The 15,512-nt window shown below is 43.0% G+C and overlaps 1 protein-coding gene across 1 annotated transcript in view; it reads left to right on the top strand.

Annotated features, from left to right (window-relative positions):
* The first annotated feature begins 238 nt into the window (after positions 1–238).
* Positions 239–15,512, top strand: part of ADAMTSL2 (ADAMTS like 2) — a 144,140-nt gene continuing 128,866 nt past the window's right edge. The window contains exons 1-2 of the mRNA XM_082262776.1: positions 239–691; positions 815–919. The gene's annotated coding sequence lies outside the window, so the exon portion shown is untranslated. The remainder of the gene's footprint in view (positions 692–814; positions 920–15,512) is intronic.

The following is a 15,512-nucleotide window of genomic DNA, read 5'->3' as shown; positions in this document are numbered from 1 at the left end:
TTTTATAATGCCTTGTTGCTATAGTTAACATCTTACAGTTCCAAATGACCAATTTATTTTTTGCTCCAAAGAATAGATAGTATTTCAGCCCGTGAGTATGGTTACAGTAACAATTTTGAAATCTTTGACACGTCTGTAAGAATCTATTAATCAGCTAGTAATACTTTTTCAAGTCCAGGTGAAAACTAAAGGGTAGTGATGAATATTTAAACTTCTCAGTTAAAAGTTTTTATTTTTTTTGATACACATTTCCAGAAAGTCTGCAAAATGCCTCGACTGCTGGAAGTCCTGGTAGTGGTTAATGCTTTTGTTTATAGGTGACGTCAAAGCTGACAGCAAGACAGACTTAAACAAAAAGATAAAGACACCACAAGCAATAGGAAGAGAGGGGATGTTCAGCTGGGATGGAGGGTGAAAGGAAAGGGATGGAGGGGAGGGTGTTTTTTTTTTTTTTCTTCTTTTTTAGAAAAGGGAGGGGAGCACTCATGGAAGGAGGAGGGGGTTATTATAGAGACTAAATGATTGCAAAAAAAAATGATGAAGGAGGAGAAAGGACAGGAGGCTGTAGTGAGTGTCTGAAGTGTGAATTCCTGACAGCAGCTATAAAACCTGCCACAGGCAACCGGCAGCAGCAGTGACCGCAACCGCCAGGAGAGAAGACAGTCACTCAGGGACAAACAGACAGAGCAAGGTAGTTAAAGGGGCAGACCCTGTCACAGTTCAGTTCATTAAAGTTCTACTAAGGTCTGTGTGTCATCAGGATAACATTGAATTGTAGATTTTGCCATTCATTTTCATATTTTATACCCTTCAGACAGCTGGGACTTGCTGTGTCGCCTTCCGTCAATCATTCTGGTTGTCCACTGCATCACCGGATCGATACCTCTGTAACCTGGGATACTCTTCAGAACACTGTCAGGTAAGGTACTCACTGAAAATAAAAAATGAATATTAATATGTTCTAATTATTATTATTCTTTGATTGTAAAGCTGAATGACCATAGTCACACTTGTATAGTATGATACAGCAGTTCAGTGATTATGTGCAAAGTGCAGTAAGCCACGGAAACCAACCAAATTTGGCTTTACTGACGTCAGTGCAAGGATGAGTTCTGAATGGTTGTTATAGATAACTGCACTCTGCACGATGCTTTTTGCCTTTATGAAGCCAGCCTGTATGCTTTCTAGTTATCGGAATCATTGTAAATTTAGGTAAATCGTTTCAGGCAAAGCTTTCAGAACAAAACGCAAAAATGAAGTTTAGCTTCCAGAAAATATTCAACATTTCACAGGTTGGTGTGGAATGTGATATTTTGGAAGTGACACAAGTTTTCCTTGTACTGCGGTCTGGATCGGATCTGTCTAGTGCGTCCCAGCTTGTAATGCTACGCTTAGGTGCCAGCATTTTCCAGTCATTTCCAGGGACACTTTGCTGCATAGACGAAACATACATCCAAGTACAGCTTTATCAGGGTGATAAGCTCTGTTCTTCCCTGGTATGACATAACAATGCAGAGCAAGAGTGTAAACCAATATTTGTATGTATTTTATTTTTTTGCTTTTCAATAAATGCTGACCCAAAACTGTACACAGCCACAAAATTCATAAATCAACCACAAAAAGCCCTGGTCAGCTCACCATGATTCCTACAGCACAGAATCATGAGGCAAGAAACTCAGCCAGGGGCTCTGTGAAATGCCCGCAAAGAGCTCATTGACACGTACTTCGATCTCTGAAGAACAATCCGTGTTTGGATTGCTCTTCAGAGAGCATTTGACAGGCAGTGAGAAGACGTTGCAATGCACTTAGTTGTGGGGTGCATGCAGAGCGACCCCATTCACTTGACTAGATAGGGGATATTATTCTTGGTGTGGTTGCGACATGTGTGCACCCCCAGCCACTGCCTCTGCAACTAAAGGAGTTGGTGGCAAAAGTGCAGCTCAGCCTTGAGGTTTAACAGCCCCCCAACTCTACGCACAAATGAACCCTAACTCTCAATATTAAATACAATTCTGAAGGTAGGTAGACCTAAGCTAGCCAAACAATAAGTGAATTATGTCCAGTTCCTAATTAAATGGTCAAAATTTGATCACTGTGTGGCTCTATTGGAATCATTTGACTTGACATCCTTTAATTGAGAAATTGAAGGAGACAGGTAAAACAGTACCTGTATCCAATCAAATGCAGACACTATTTGGGGTAATCTGACAGCCAACATCACCAAATGTCAGAATACAATAGCCACAGTGGGAGATTCAACCATATGCATTGTTTAACATGAATGGAGAAATCTGTTTGATTTCTTTTGTTCAGTACGAAAGCTGAACAATATAAATCTATCAGTGTGTGGCCAGCTTAAGTGGACTTTTTAACTTTGCCACAGATGCAATGTTTCTTAGAGAGCATTAACATTTCACATAGTTAGTGTTTTATCAATTAAAAGACATTCATCATCAGTACCACTTGTGGTGTTCTCTATGATGGGTGTCATTTTTAGTACTCTGTATGTATGGATACTGCACAGTAGCACTTTTCTCTTTGTGTACACTTTGTTTGATCCTCAATATCTGGTTTTATTCTGTATGTATGGATAGTGCACAGAAACACCTCACCTATTCTGTATTTTGGGTGTAATATTCAGTATCTGTTTTATGATGTGTGCATGGATACTGCATATTACCTCTTGTTCTGTATGTCAGGTGTAATTCTCAATATCTTTTTTTATTCTGTATGTATGTATTGTGTACATCTCTTCATATACTGGGTGGAATTCTCAGTCTCCACCCTTATTAGGCATGTAAGGATGGTGCATAGCACCACTTCTCTTGCCCTGTATGCTGGGTGTACTTTTCAGTATCTGTTCTTTACTCTTCTTGTGTGGAACTGTACAGGTCAGTACCACTTCTCTTGTTGTGTATATAAGGTGTAAATCTCAGTATGTTTTCTTATTTATTATGTCTGGACTCTGCACAGTAGCACTTTTTTTGTTCTATATACTTGGTGTAATTCTCAGTATCTGTTCTTGTTCTGTATGTAGGTACACTGTACAGTAGCACTTTTATTGTTCTGTATGATCGTCAGTTTATGTTCATATTCTGTAAATACAGTTCTGTATGCTTTGTGTAATTCTCTGTATGACTGTTTTTTTCACATGGATGGCCAGGGGGCAGTAAACACAGGTGGTTGACCCTTAGTTTTACTGCCCCCAACCGCCCCCCTAAAAGCGGACATGGTGCCGCTTTGCTGAGAACATATTGCCGCCACAATGCTTTGCATCGCAATCTGGCAATTCTAAAGCTACATGCCAAGTTTGACAGCCTGTCAGACTCTCCCATGTAAGTAAATGCTAATTCTCAATATAAGTTCCTTTTCTATATACAAGGATATTGCATAGTAACACTTGTTTAGTTCTATATGCATGTTGTTATTTTTAATATCTGTTCCTATTCTACAAATGTGGAGACTGCACAGTATCCTTTCTTTTATTCTGTTCGTTGATAATATCTCAGAATTGTTTCCTATTCCATATGTATGAATGCTTTACATTATCACATGTCTTGTACTGTATAGTCATTCTTATTTGGGATGAATAGATGCTGCATATACCACTACTCTTATTTTGTATTGCTGGGTGTAATTCTTAGTATTTGCTCATAGGTATGCACAGCCTATTGTATTAGGGTGTGAACCCCAAAGCTCAAACTCAGAGCAACAGAGGCAGTGGCTAGGGGTGTACACATGTCATGGCCGTGGTGCTATGCTTGGCAGTTATGGCAAAAATGAGAGTGAAAAGCACATGTGAATGAGTCTTTAATTTTTTTTAAATGATCTTTTAAAATTGTCTTTTTTTTACGTTTTTTGATTTTTATTTATTTTTTTAATTGTTTTAAGTTTTTTTATAATTTTATTTATTTTTTACATATGTTTTAGTTTTTTACATTTTTTTTCAAATTCTTTATTTATTTTTAAAAAAAATTTTAACTGCCCTTTTGGGGGCTTTGGTGAAATATCAGGGTTCTAAACAGACCCCTGATGTTTTACATTTGAAACTGAGAAAGGGACTGAGGACAGGATGGAGGTGCAGATGCTAGAACTGATTCTCCTGCAGCTCAGCCAGAGGGAGGGAGAGGAGGAGAAGCTTGCAGTGCTGCTGGAGGAGGTACAAGAGGATTGGTATCTGCAATAAGTCAGTACAGCTGGTCCTCCTGGTCAGCAGGTGCCCGGGCCCTCCTTTTGAATGAATAGAATATGGGCCCTGTATAGGAGGACATGCTGTATTGCCTTATCATCGGCCCTGGCACACGGGGTGATTTAGGTGTGACCAGGCACATCCGACACACCTTCTGTGCAAGCCTATGTATCTGCTCATGCTCTGTATGTGTGCGCACTTCTCCCCTAAGAGCCACTGATTAGGATAGGTCCTCTGTTCTTTGCCTCAAACTTTTCCTAAAACCTCAGCCCCTCTAACATACTAGGTGGGTTGTATAAACATACAATATCACAGTAAATTATTGAAAATAATAATTAGTACCCAGTTTTAGAGCTATATCAAATAAAACAGGCACCTAACCAGGTAGCAAAAGCAAACTTATTATATTGTAACCCAACATGGTTGGTAACCAGGCAAGCATAAAATAGATTAACAGTGGTGATAACACTTTTTAGCATAAGGACCAGGCGCAAGATGACATTTGGCATCCAGATCAACATAAACAGTATCAAGACCACCTCAAGTGCTGCAGTAAGCAGTAGTAAAGTTTATTCTACCAAGTGCTGGAACTATACTGTGCATTTATGGTCCAAAAGCTAGTCCAAGACTGACTGGGTATGCACGGTCCAAAAGTAAAGGGGAATGGTAGAGGAGGTAGGGAGCAAGGACCTGCACCACTGCCACCGAGAGACTGGGGCATCCACTCACCTTCTGTTTCCCACCGCTGCTCACCAGAGGCCTTCATGGAGAGACAGAGGGAGCCCTCCTTCTACAGAAAGAAGTCACATCAGCATCCTGGGGACTGGTGAGAGGGCTATTTTTCTATTGCTGCTGATACTGCTAGCAGGGACTGAACCACTGAGAGCAGGAAACCAAGTGTACCCAATCCATACTGCACACTATACCCCACTTTTTCCGAACCTAGACTGCACCTATGCCAATCTTTACCAAGGTAAAATGAATCTTTACCACATCTGAACCATATCAATCTTGCACCTGTGTTGTGACTATACCGTACCTATACTGTACCTGTACTGCATGCAGATTAACTGGGACTGTTGTTAAAGCAGAACTGCACCCAATAGGGGAAGTTCTGCCCCCCCCCCACTTCCCATTTGGCACATATTTTTTGGGGAGGAGTGGGTACCTGGTTTTGACAGGTACCCGCTCCCCCACTTCCGGTCAGATCGCCATGGCAATCTGAGACCCTCTAACATACTAGGTGCATTGTGCAAACATACAATATCACAGGAAATCTGTGAAAATAATAATTAGTACTGTACCCAGTAGTAGTAGTAGTGCTATATCAAAGAAAACAGGCACCTAACCAGGTAGCAAAGGCAAACTTATTATATTGTAACCCAATATGGTTGGTAACTAGACAAGCATAAAATAGATTAACAATGGTGATAACACTTTTTAGCATAAGGACCAGGCGTAAAATGACATTTGGCATCCAGATCAACATTACCAGTAGCAAGGCCACCTCAAGTGCTGCAGTGAGCAGTAGTAAAGTTTAATCTACCGAGTGCTGGAACTATACTGTGCATTTATGGAGATAATGCTAGTCCAAGATTGACTGGGAATGTGATGGTAGAGGAGGTAGGGAGCAAGGAAACAAAAGGGACTTGCAGACTAAATATTACCAGAGGGGCAGGGGTTTTGAGATTTTCTTCTGCTGTTTATCGTTTAAGCCCTTTCAGAGCTTTGGTGCACTTAAAGAGGTGCTTCAGTCATATTTTGAAAAACTGTACCTGCTGACTTTTAATAAATAGACACCCACCTGTTCCAGGATCTAGCGGTGACCTCACCTAGCTGGTTTCTTTATCTGGCTTCAGCCGCCAATGCTGGCATACTAAATGTAGGCAGCTGGCTGTGACAGCTTGCAGCTTTACAGCTGCCTGCTCACTGCACATGCGTGAGCCATCTGATTGATCCCACAGCTTTCTGGGACCTGTGACATATCCCAGAAGGCTGTGGGGGAAGGAGGGGAGATTGCCATGGCGATCTGACCGGAAGTGGGGGAGCGGGTACCTGTCAAAACCAGGTACCCACTCCTCCCCAAAAAATATGTGCCAAATGGGAAGTGGGGGGGGGGGGAGCAGAACTTCCCCAATTGGGTGCAGTTCTGCTTTAACAACAGTCTCAGTTAATCTGTAAAGATTGGCATAGGTGCAGTCTAGGTTTGGAAAAAGTGGGGTATATTGTGCAGTATGGATTGCGTACACTTGGTTTCCTGCTCCCAGTGGTTCAGTCCCTGCTAGCAGTATCAGAAATAGTAAAATAGCCCTCTCACCAGTCCCCGGGATGCTGTGGTGACCTCTTTCTGTCTCTTCACAAAGGCCTCTGGTGAGCAGCGGTGGGAAACAGAGGGTGAGTGGAAGCTCCAGTCTCTCGGTGGCAGCGGCGCAGGTGCTGTGATGTGGGTGGTGCTGCGCTTCCCCCAGGTGTCCTCACTCAGTCTCAGGCTTGGATCTCCAGGGGTATGGTCTCCCGCTGGCAGGCAAAAATTCAGACAGAGGTGCTCTCTCCAACTCTCTCTGTGCCAAAAGGAAGAACTTTTCCGGGCAGTTTCATAAAAAATTATTCCTCCACAACTCCCACTGCACAATGCCTATGTAACGTTCATGCGTTTTTGTTTGTGGATGGATTTACAGCTGCAGAATTATTACACTCAGTAGCCTTGTAGAGAATCTGTTGAACAACATATCCAACTCTCAGGACTTCATCACCGTGTACAGCCTGTTATATACTATATATATATTAATAGATGTTTAGTGGAGGGATAGAGTATATGAGGATATATAGATGAGAGACAGGCTATTGTATGGTGAGCACTAGAAGTAGTATTAGGAGAGTTGCAGGTGATGGTAAAGCAGATAGGTTCTGATGTCAAGTATAGTGCAGATGGTAAGAGGACACAGATGGAGTATACTTAGACAGAGTAACCTAGTGCAAGGATAGTTGAAGGTAGTCCCAAGAGCTAACAGTCTATGCAGATGATAGTGAATAGATAGATACAGATAGTCTTGGTAATTGCAGTAGATGACAGTAGGAGATTTGTTAGCAAGAATCCCCTGCGGGGTACTTATCACTTAGATAGGTTTAGGAATAACAGTGTCCATTGGAGAGGGGTGATCCCGTAGCGAGATACGGATCACGAGCGAGGTTTCCGGCTTCAGTTCAGCAAGGGAGGTATGTCAGCAGCTCCGACTTCTCAGGCGTAGGTGCGATGAACATGTGGGTTTGAACGAGCGATGAGTGAGAGCAAACCGGCGATTGAAATAGCCGCTCATAGCGGCGCTCGGCAATGATGTCATCCGGTCTTAAAGGTATATGCGTCCCTTGTTACACAAGATGGGACGCAATTAGGAGAGGAGAAATATGGAGACAAGGGTACCAGAGGTACCGGAACATTACAGCCTATTGGTATGTGTGATGTAAGGAGTCTGTTCATCCCATTATATGCCTGCTGTGTCAAACTACAACTCCCAGGATTCTCAGCGCTCTGCATAGACATGTATGGGCTTGATTAGCTTTACCTCTCACCCTGCTGGCTGCAGGAGAAAAGTGCAGCATAACATCAGTGGCTCAGTAGAGGGAGAGAAGAATAAAGGCAATGTCTTCTTTTCCATATTGCTGTACACATGGCTACATGTATGTATGTATGGATGGATGCGGCTCAGTAGCTCTTTTTCTATATGCAGTAACCACTTCTCTTGTTAAGTATGATGGTTGTAATTGTCAAAATCTGTTCTTATTTTTAAAGTAAAGACACTGCACAATAACTCAACTCTTGTTCTATATATTAGGTGTCATTCTCAGTTCCTGTTCTTAATCTGTATGTATGGACACTGCACAGTAACACTTCTCTATTTCTGTATATTGGTTGTAATTTTCAGTATCTGTTTATATTCTGTATGCATGGTTGCTGCTCAGTAGCACTTCTCTTGTTCTGTATATTAAATGTAATTCTCAGTATCTGTTCTTTTTGTGTGTTTACAGATACCGCACAACCTCTCCTGTTATTATTACCCGTTTTCTGAGTATGGGTTTATTAGTACCTTTCTGGTTTGTGTACTGCATTACTATATTTCTTTAACATTTATTTAAAGGAAAACTCTTGTAAAATAACAAGTAGGACCGATATAGCCATGAGCCTCACTACATGTTTTATAGAATGGGTTATTTTACGTTACATTCATTGCATTTGCAGATTTTTACATCCTCTGAACCAATCTAGTCTTATGTTGTATATAGTGTAATCTGTATTGCTGGCCCTAATGAACATCCTAATAATGCACCCAATGAAGCTTGTAGCATCACAGTGCCTGCACTGGATAGTAGTTTTAAAGTTATTCCCTGGCCAGAAATAAGCGTGAGTCATTCTACGGAGAGACGATTACAGCATTGTTTGCAGTCATTAAATCACATGAACCTTCGCTGCTGACATAATATGTGGTCCTGGCTCTCAGGAACTGCGTGTGTCAGTCTGTCGAAACATTGGCTGCGTCTGCCACCTGGGGGGGCCTGAAAAAAGTCATAATTGGTATTTGGCCCCTTTTCATATAGAAAAAATGTTATTTCAACAGTTCAGCTTCCATATAAAATACATTCTGGAAAATTTCTTCCCTTGTTTTCACCTGTTATTAATACATACGGTAGTTACTTAGGTTCAAACATGGCATATCTGGTTCAACAAGAAGACTTAATTAAATAAAGAGAAATAAAAACACCTTGCATCTTGAAATCTGACACCTCCAAAAGATCAAAAGAATGGCAGAAAATTTGAGTGTTCTTCAGTTTGCTCTAACAGGGAAAAAAGCCCTGAAGGTAATTGATACTCCCTGTCTCATTATTCTACATTGTTATTTATAAGTATTCGTAGTCCCTTAGGTTTTGCACATTTTAGAAACAAAATAATTACTTTTTTAAAGCAAATGAATGGGTTGACTAGAGCCAGCTCCTTTGGAAGACTATTCCACAATGTTACAGCTTTTACAGTAAAGACCCCTTTCAGTATAGGTCCTAATACACCACAAAAAGCACACAGAATCTTTCACATCAGTCCACAAAAGCCTACAGGATCACCTTCATTCACACTTTGCAGAGCCAATTTAGGATAAAGCCTATAATGAAAACGTGAGCTTAGAGGCTGCCATTGCTAATCTCTTTCTGATATGGTGCACAGCATCCTTTGTATCTCCTCCTGCCCATACCCTTGCTTTAGAGCCATGCACAGCTTCATGCTGAAAGTCGCATTGTAACACAATAGGTAATCAGCCAAATGATCAGAAAGAGAATGTAACTTATAGTTTACTAAACAGGTTCAAAGTCAGAATCAACAATGCAAAACAGAGTCAGAAGGCAAAAAACATGCATACACTACAGAATAATACAAAACAGATTACAAAAGCTGCACAGACATAGACTCTTCACAGCAATGTCTCTGTGGCTCAATCAGAGAAACCGCACAGAACACAAACAGGTTTTTACAGTTGTCTTCTTAAACTGCATTCCTGTCAGTGAACACTGAAACTGCAGTACTCTGGTAGCAATTAGGGAGGGCTTCCCCACAGTAGTTGCGTCTTTTGCAGAAGCTGTGTGCTATTAGCCTCTGGCTTAGCTTCCTGCACGCTGGTTCTGACAATAGAGGGCCACCCACCTGGCTTGTAGATCACTTGCCCAGCTACCTCTGCGTCATCAGGTGTCACCTCTCTAAGGTGCTGAGGGAGGTAATCAGAGAAATATACAGTATCTCACAAAAGTGAGTACACCCCTCACATTTTTATAAATATTTTATTATATCTTTTCATGTGACAACACTGAAGAAATTACACTTTGCTGCAATGTGAGTGTACAGCTTGTATAACAGTGTAAATTTGCTTTCCCCTTAAAATAACTCAACAAACAGCCATTAATATCTAAACCGCTCTCAACAAAAGTGAGTACAACCCTATGTGAGAATTTAAAAATTGGGCCCAAAGTGTCAATATTTTGTGTGGTCACCATTTTTTCCAGCACTGCCTTAACCCTCTTGGGCATGGAGTTCACAAGAGCTTTACAGGTTGCCACTGGAGTCCTCTTCTATTCCTCCATGACGACATCACAGAGCTGGTGGATGTTAGAGACCTTGCGCTTCTCCACCTTCCACCATGCTATGGGAAGCGGCGTTTCCAAACCATATTCACATTAGCTCTTCAAGTTAGTGCCAGTGAAACACTTTTTCATGTAAGTGTATTTTATTTACCTCTGTGAAATTATTTTAATAAACGGCAGTAAAAGCGGGTGGTGCCTGTAGTCCCGCCCACTGTGACCGACTGCCTCTACACTTTGTAATTCCCGCCTTGGACCTGTCTTTGGAGGAGCATGGAGCGGAGAACACGAAAGGTAGCAGTGCTGCTGCTGAGAAGCTGAGTCTCCCTCTTTCCCTTTAAGCTTGCTGCCTGAGAGACTGACACCACTTACCGCTGCTGTGCTGCCATAGGGGTAAGTGAGACTGTGGCAACTGGCAAAGTTTTTCACTAAACACTGGGATAGTGGGTTACCATTTTCAACTGCACGTTTGGTACTGACAGTCCAGCCTGGCTCTGTCAGCCATGTTGTGGTGCTGACTGCAGAGCTAGAGGGCTGAGGGTTTACCAGGCACAACATGGCTGCTAGAGCCAGGCTGGACTGTTTGCTAGCCTCAGTGCCCTGGCCCTTTTTTGATTGTGTTATAAAGGCATTAATAAGCTTCGGTTCACACTAGGATGTGATGTAGAAAACCTGTAACGTGTGTCCTGCACAAGGCTGCCTTTAACGCAGGGCAAAAGGGATAACTGCCCTGGACTCAGCCCCAGTCCTTGTTGTGGGGTGTAAAGCAGCTGCCCTTTGAGCCTGCACTGCCTGTAAAAAAGATGACAGCCAAATGCTAATGGAGCAGAGTTGGACTTGAGCTGTCTGGCGGCAGGGCAGGCCTGGGAAGATGCGTGCCTGGCTCTCTCTAACCTCATCCTTAATCTCCCGGCTTGGTGCTCCATCATCTCTCCCAAGTCCCAACCAACCACAGCCTGACATTTCCTCCTTATCCCCCTAACAAACGTTCACCCAGCCCCCTAACAACCAGAGCTGTGATCAGTGGGGAGGAGAGGGAGGGACCGCTCTTCCCTCTTCTGTACAGCCCATGCTGAAAGTCTGGGACCGGTCCTCATTGTCCGTGTCACACAGTAAGTAAAGGAAGTGTGGTGTGGGGGCACTGACAGCACCTTTTATGGTGATCAGGAAGGATCATTGTGAGTGTTCAGCAGACAATGTACAGGGATAGGAGATCAGACAGTACATGGAGCAGTGCAGTCTCTGACCATCTCTTGTACTATGTCTGCAGTCTCTGACCATCTCCTGTAGAATGTATTCATTCTCTTATTATCTCCTATAGTATGTCTTCATTCTCTGACCATCTCCTGTAGTATGTCTGCAGTCTTTGACCATCTCCTGTAGTATGTCTTCATTCTCTGACCATCTCCTGTAGTATGTCTGCAGTCTTTGACCATCTCCTGTAGCAGGTCTTCATTCTCTGACCATCTCCTGTAGTATGTCTGCAGTCTTTGACCATCTCCTGTAGTATGTCTTCATTCTCTGACCATGTCCTGTAGAATGTCTGCAGTCTTTGACCATCTCCTGTAGTATGTCTTCATTCTCTGACCATCTCCTGTAGTATGTCTGCAGTCTCTGACCATCTCCTGTAGTATGTCTTCATTCTCTGACCATCTCCTGTAGTATGTCTGCAGTCTCTGACCATCTCCTGCAGTATGTCTTCATTCTCTGACCATGTCCTCTAGTATGTCTGCAGTCTTTGACCATCTCCTGTAGCAGGTCTTCATTCTCTGACCATCTCCTGTAGTATGTCTGCAGTCTTTGACCATCTCCTGTAGTATGTCTGCAGTCTTTGACCATCTCCTGTAGTATGTTTGCAGTCTCTGACCATCTCCTGTAGTATGTCTTCATTCTCTGACCATCTCCTGTAGTATGTCTGCAGTCTTTGACCATCTCCTGTAGTATGTCTTCATTCTCTGACCATGTCCTGTAGTATGTCTGCAGTCTTTGACCATCTCCTGTAGTATGTCTGGCACTAAATCAGTGTTTTTCAACCTTTTTTCAGTCAAGGTACCCTTTAAAAATGATGGACAGTCTTGAGGCACCCCATTCTAAAATGTAAAAACTATTCTAATTGTTTTACATAATGCAGCAACATCCACATGTAGGACACCTAACATTAGAGGTACGGTATTTTATTCTTCCAAAGCCCACTTCTGCAAACTGGTACTGACTAGTATTCAAGTGTTTCTCTTCTCCCTCAGTTTTTCTCCATCACTCAGCTAATGTGACCCCAATGCTGATGGAGAGGGGCAGGGGAGGGCCAAACAAGGATGCTATGCAAGCAACTGACATCCTCCTTATCAACTGATGATGCCTTTGGCCGTTAGGACGCCATCAGCTAGAAGATTGTAAGGTTGCACAGTGAAAACCTGTGGCTTTATGTACCTAAAAGGAACGCTTTATCCATACGCCGGCTCCCCCCCCCCCCCCTTTCACCACTTGGTACTTGATGCTGAACCCCCCAGGACAAAAAATTATCTATGGCCCTGCACAAAGTGTCAGAAGAGTTGTTCAGCAACACACAGCTTTTGTCTTGAACAAGGTGAACCGTTTGTAGACACCCCAGTGTCCCGTTTCCACATGAACTCTATCTGCCACAGACCGAGTCCATTACAATATAACATGATATGAATCATGGTGGACATTATTCTGCAGTACAGTATGCCATCCCTCAGAACAAGACAGGACCACTCACTCAGCAGATTGTTGGTTTTTGGCAGTAGCTTTGATTTTTCCCTAGAACTGAGCCAACACTGTAACTGTATTGCCAGTCATGGGGGAAATGGGGCAACCACTGTATGCTCTCTCCATGTCTTTGCCAAGTTATACTATTCAGGTACATGGATAAAGTTCACCTGGTCACACTCTACAAGTCAAGTCAGGGATTTTTCTCTCTTCAGCTTCTTCATCCAAATTTTCAGTTTTTGGATTGGAAGTCGTTCACTTTGTCACCCTACTGCTTGACTACTGACAGTAGGTTATTCTAGTTAACAGCTTTCACTTTTTCGTTGGGCAGTTTCTATAGAGATGGCACAACTTGACATACCCAGCATGGGGAAATTGCCCTTGCTCCTCAGAGGAGTATTCCTTTCTGCATCTCATTGCAAGTATCTTTGATTAGAGCCAAGAAATGCCTTCTGTATTTTTATGCAAAATGGATTCTGCCACTCTCTGCCAGGCCAGAATGGGCCCTGAGGTCCTCTAATGTTACCATTTGGCTATACACCACTTCTAAGTGGTTAACTATCTTGTCAATGAAAGCCTGGTCTTTCACTTGGAGGTGCAGGATTGACCTTTTTGCTTCCCTTTATAAGGCATTAATGGCCAGTTCTGCCTGCTGAGTAGTTGGGATCTGGTATGATTGGATTAGTTCCTGTAATCTCATGGCCCTGTCACCCAAGACCTTACCTGGACCTGTGTACTTGGGTCATTTTTCAGCAAGAGTTTTGCCAGAAATAAGGCAGGGCAATACTGCAGGTGCCCTAGGTAGCATTAGATAGCTGGGCAAGTGAGTCTGAGGCCCGGTGAGAGGCTCTCCACTATCCGAACAAGTGTGCAGGCAGCTGGGCCAGAGACTTAGAGCACACAGCTTCACCAAAAGACTTAGCTATGGTGGGTAGCCCCTCCCGATTGCTACCAGAGTATTTTAGTCCCAGTGGACTAGTGCTTCATCCTCTGGCCTGGGATTCCGTCCAGCTGTTTGCCTGTGTTTCTAGAGATAACGCAAACTCCACTGAAAGGGATGCTGTTTATGGGGACAATTACAAGTAGCTGTGTACTTTAGTGCTTTACTGAAATCCCAAATTGCTAGATATAAACTGGGCCTTAAACTACCTGAAAGCATACCTACTGATAAGCAGCTGTGATTTTATCACTGTCATCCATCGTCTGCTCCTGCAAGATTAACTCCTATGGTTGCCAGCAGTCGTCAAAACCTTAAAATAAGCAGCCTATGTGTTCCCTAGTTCCAGCCCCACCTCCTTCTTTAGGTTCACAGTAGCCCCACCCACACACTCTTGAAAACCAGAGTGCATAGCACAGGGTCATGTGAAAAGAGGCTGCAATCCCACTAAAAGATGATGTGGATTATAACATTTTCATCATAAAGTTAAACTGATTTCACTGTCTGTGTTTTCTGGACAACCTTCCTCTGTCTAAGACCACCCTAGATGTTCCTTGTAATGACATCACTCATGTACAGACATCCAGAACGATCTACATTATCCAGTCCATTGCAAGATTTGGACAGGTTTGTACTAGTCGATCAGAGACTCTTCCAGAACATTCTCTAGCTCATCTGAGACGAGATCGCCACCTCAACAGCCCTGCAACAATATATTGTTAACAACGTTAAATAGTCATCCTTTTTATAGGTCCCATCGCCGCCGGTTAATTTGTGCGTCTCGCGTTCCTCCAGCCGCGGTTTCCAGCCAGCTCCCTTTTAAACTCAGTCTGATTTGCCCTCCTCGCTCTCCTCTCCTGCAAAGTTCATGTCAGACGTCGCACTAAGCAGTGTTTCTTGGCTCATTCCCAGCTATGTCTGGAAGACTTAATGAAAAGCAAGTGTGGGGGAGACACTAAGACACCTGTCCTTTCTGCGGCCGGCCAAAACTTCTAGGCTCAGCTTCATCAATGAATTAGTATACTCCTCCAACAATCCTTTAGGGAAAAGCGGCTACGGGGGAAGGACATGGAGGTAAAACAAACCCCGAATCTGCACAGCTTGTAATGTTTGGACATTTTGGAGGGGGCTACAAGAGAGTCTTTGTTAATGCTTAAAGGAAAACTCCACTTTCACTACAAAAATTACTATATTACTTGATGTTATTAAAATGACTAATCTGTTTCAATGTGCTAAGGTTGTGACTTTCTGCAACTGCCAAAAACTTGACATATAGGCTGCCGTGGCAAACTGGAGGTGTTCCCTATAAGTGTACGGCCCACCCCCAGAAAGATCATTTTCTGTTTGTGTGATTGGCTCACTGCTTTTCCCAGAACTCTGGTAACATTTTAGCCATCTTCTGCTATGTCCTTATCTGCATACTTATTTAGAGCATTGAAGCCAGAGAATCAGCATGACAGGCAGCTAGCATTTTCAAAGAGCACAGCTTCGCCTCCACCTATAGTGCTGTACTACTTCCCACTGACAACAGAAGGGCCGGTA

The sequence above is a fragment of the Pelophylax lessonae genome (genome assembly GCF_965119305.1).
Source record: "Pelophylax lessonae genome assembly, chromosome: 7".
NCBI lineage: Eukaryota > Metazoa > Chordata > Amphibia > Anura > Ranidae > Pelophylax > Pelophylax lessonae.
This window is presented reverse-complemented; position numbering and strand designations above follow the sequence as displayed.